The sequence below is a fragment of the Aegilops tauschii genome, chromosome 4, assembly GCF_002575655.3.
Source record: "Aegilops tauschii subsp. strangulata cultivar AL8/78 chromosome 4, Aet v6.0, whole genome shotgun sequence".
Classification (NCBI taxonomy): domain Eukaryota; kingdom Viridiplantae; phylum Streptophyta; class Magnoliopsida; order Poales; family Poaceae; genus Aegilops; species Aegilops tauschii.
The window spans coordinates 129,638,116-129,642,630 of NC_053038.3; positions in this window are offsets into that span (position 1 = coordinate 129,638,116).

The following is a 4,515-nucleotide window of genomic DNA, read 5'->3' on the forward strand; positions in this document are numbered from 1 at the left end:
CGGCAAATCACCTTGTCGGAGAGGAGATGTGGATGCAGATAGTGCTGCCGCCGCCTGACCATGATGGTCTGGCTGATGCTCAGCCGGAGTCAGAGTCGTCGCCCTCTCGGTCGGTGCCATCGTCATCGCTGTCACTGTCCTCCTCGTCACTATTGTTCGAGGAGGAGCTTTCGTCATCGGTTGAGCTCTCCGCACAGCACCCTAAGCGAGCACCTGGGCTCCCAAAAACCTTGACTGAAAGGAAACCGTCCTCCATTAACTTAAATTGCAGGACGTGCCCTTCCGACAAACTGTGGGCATGAGCAAAAGTCTTCCAGCCTTGACGGAAGTACACGACGTGAGGGGCGGGGAAATCTACATCCACCTGTATGCTGCCATTCCCGCGGCCCCTCATGTGCAGTCTCAACGCTCGCGGTTGCTCGAGCTCCACCAGCCTTGCAAATGGAGTAGGGAGGTGGAGGCGGCCGTGCGGAGGCTTATATAGCCTAATGACGAACTCCAGAGGCGGATCTCCGATGTGGCCTTCCATCAGAGGAGGTGGAGCGTCCGGTGGGGCGCGATCAGGGCACCGCTCCGTCCTCCTCCTCCCTGGGCTCCACGACGACCGCAACCTCGTCCTCTCCCTCCTCCTCTCATGGTAGGTTCCTCCCCGTGTCGTCAGGAGGAGGAGGGAGACGCTGTCGAGCAGAAGCTCCCGTCGCCGCCAGTGGAGTACCACCGCGTCCTCTTCCCCTCGCCATGGCGAGTGAAGAAAGTTCGAGGAAAGGGAGAAGGGAAGTGTGTGAGCAAAGACACCGCTCCTACCCCCTTTTATAGGGGAACAAGGCAGGGGGGCTGGCTTCTCATTCAGAAGGAAACTACCCTGCTCCTCCAATATGGCTTCTCTGTGCCTTCAATGGCTCGGGAAATCAGAGCCGGCCTTCTATGCCAACCAACGATGCCTGGCTTTCTGCCATGGCGCCCATTCCCGCGCCCTCCGCATCCGCCACCTACCCTACGCAATGCATGCATTACATGTGGCAGATGCACCCAGGGCGGGAGGCAAGTGGGATGGCAGTTTCTACCCCGTGACCGTGGGACGTGGGTGATCCACGGGTCGTGGTCCAGATTTTCCCATAACATTCCGCACGACGTGCGGGAAAACCGGAAACTGACCTGGGCTCAGGTTAATGTAGAAGTAGAGAAGATCTCAAAAGGGGCAAGCCACCTCTGTGCTCCTGCCTGTGCACTGGTTAGGGCCTAAGGGATCAGTTCTTTGAAGGATCAAAGTGCAGATCAAGAAGACCAAGACTAGCCAGAGAGGCAAGATATCACTAAGGGAAGAGCCTCCCTTGCCCGGCACGTGAGCCTGGCAAGGTTGGGGATAACTCGGAAGCAAGCCTCCAGATCATCCCGGCAGGCCTGCCAGGGCTTGCGGAGGCAAACTGCTCCACCACACCATGTCACAGCGATGCACGTCATCGATCAGTGCGGTGTCAAGCCCCCAAGTGAGTAAGTGGCCGCTTCCTTCCACATGGCAACCACTTCCTAAGGAAACACCTCCGAACGACACCCTTCCTGAGACGTGTCAAGCAAGCAGGCACGAAGCTGCCAAAACATCCTGAAAAGGCTTGCCGGGCACGCTGTGATGTGACATTGAGCGGCGCATTTAATGCGCTCTATCAGCCTGCAGAGTTGGGTATGATAGCATTATTTGCTATCTAATCAGTATGTAAAGACTGATTTGCCACTGTCGTGACCCCTTCATCTATAAAAGGAGGCCCATGGCAACCGTAAAAAGGATTCAGACCCTCACACATTCATATGCGTGTAGCCACTCTCGCCCTGAGGCAACCCTTCCAGGAAAGAGCGTCGCGTTCTCCACCATTATCCACCATCAATCCACCAAAGCAGGAGTAGGGTTTTACACCTCGCGGCGGCCCGAACCTGGGTAAAATTGCCCGTGTGATCTCTGTCATGCTGTGTTACGCTTCTCCACTCTTTGTGCAACGTGCGCATCCCCCCGCCGAACTAAAAGGGGCTCATGGCCCCATAGGTGGCCATGGTTTCCCACGACACACAAAAATGCTCTTGTTGCACAACGCTAGAGAGACGCTAGCTCGAGTGCACAATAGGCGGATACGAAACTTGTGCACAACCTACCAAGCAAAATGCAACGACTTCTATCCCAAGTATGCTATATGTATGGTGTTCTGATGATATGATCCAAGATGATCAGTATGAGAATGTTAATGTATTATGATGCTATGGTTCTTGCTTAAAAGCTCTTTGCTTATCTTTCCTCTTTTGCTTAAAAGCTTGTTTGGCTCTTTCTCTTTTGAGCTCTTTCTCATGCAAAACTTCACGAACCAAGATAACAATTGTGTATATGTTGTGACAACCTTGTGACACAAAAGATGACATCAAGAGATGTACCAGGATGATATTGTATGTATGCTATGGGAAGTATGATCACTAATGTGCACACGTAACATTGCCGGCAAAACTCAAAGGCTAGTCTTGATAGGCAAGGTATGCAAAATGGGCTACGGGGTTATCAATGCAATGGAAAGAATGTACAATGATGGGATATCACGATACCAAGATGATATAGAGGCTACCGCTTTTGCTTACGGTGAAAGTGTCAAAATGGTGACGTGGTCGAGGTCGATGATCAAGGTGAGTGGCGGTGATGTCGTCGTCGAACCGTCCCTAAGTTGCCGAAACGCGTTAGGAAACGGAAACCGCAACTCAAAATCTCAAAGAACAAATGTGTCAAAATTGTTGGAATGCGTAGCGAGTAAGCAATGGTGGTTGCGGGAAGCGGTGGTGGTTTGACAAGTGGATTTATCAGAGTGTTGGTACGGAATGTGGAATTTGGTTGTTGATACGTCTCCAACGTATCTATAATTTTGATTGTTCCATGCTATTATATTATCAATCTTAGATGTTTTATATGCATTTATATGCTATTTTATATGATATTTGGGACTAACCTATTAACCTAGAGCCCATTGCCAGTTTCTGTTTTTCCTTGTTTTGAGTTTTACAGAAAGGAACATCAAACGGAGTCCAAATGACCTAAAACTTTACGATGATAGTTTTTGGACCAAAACAAGCCCACATAGTACCGAAGATGCACCAGAGGTGTCCCGAGGCCTCCACAAGGGTGGAGGGCACCCCCACCCCCCTAGGGCGTGCCCTCCGACCTTGTGGGCCCCTCATGGACTTCCCTGACTTGTTCTCGACGGCAAAACCTCTTATATGTCCCCAAACCTCCAGAACAGAACCCAGATCGGGAGTTCCGCCGCCGCAAGCCTCTGTAGCCACAAAAACCAATCGGGGCCATGTTCCGGCACCCTACCGGAGGGGTAAATCATCACCAGCGGCCATCTTCATCATCCCGGCGCTCTCCATGACGAGGAGGGAGCAGTTCACCCTCGGGGCTGAGGGTATGTACCATTAGCTATGTGTTTGATCTCTCTCTCTATCTCATGTTCTTGATTTGGCACGATCTTGATGTACCGTGAGCTTTGCTATTATAGTTGGATCTTATGATGTTTCTCCCCTTCTACCTTCTTGTAATGGATTGAGTTTTCCCTTTGAAGTTATCTTATCAGATTGAGTCTTTAAGGATTTGAGAACACTTGATGTAAGTCTCGCATGTGCTTATTTGTGGTGACAATGGGATAGTCACGTGATCTACTTGATGTATGTTTTGGTGATCAACTTGCGGGTTCTGTGACTTTGTGAACTTATGCATAGGGGTTGGCACACGTTTTCGTCTTGACTCTCTGGTAGAAACTTTGGGGCACTCTTTGAAGTTCTTTGTGTTGGTTTGAATAGATGAATCTGAGATTGTGTGATGCCTATCATATAATCAAACTCGCGGATACTTGTGGTGACATTGGAGTATCTAGGTGACATTAGGGTTTTGGTTGATGTGTGTGTTAAGGTGTTATTTAAGTATGAACTCTAGGGCTGTTGTGACACTTATAGGAATAGCCCAATAGATCGATCAGAAAGAATAACTTCGAGGTGGTTTCGTACCCTACACTAATCTCTTCGTTTGTTCCCCGCTATTAGTGACTTTGGAGTGACTCTTTGTTGCACGTTGAGGGATTGTTAACATTGTTGAGAGAACTTGCACTAGTAAAAGTATGAACCCTAGGCCTTGTTTCCAAGCATCGCAATGCCGTTTTCGCTCACTTTTACCACTTGCTACCTTGCTTTTTTATATTTTCAAATTGCAAAAACCTATATGTACCATCCATATTGCACTTGTGTCACCATCTCTTCTCCGAACTAGTGCACCTATACGCCTGGGAAGAGATGACGTGATGTAGGGTGGAACCCTAGGGGCCGATCTTTCACGAGTGGAGCGGATCCTATGAAGAAAACGAGGGGAAAATGAGAGAAATCACTCAAACCAACAAGATTCGATTACACATGTGCTAGATCCTCAAAACACAAAGAGATACATGACCCACGATCAACAAAGGACGATACAAGTAGCAAGTTCTTCTCCGTGAGGAG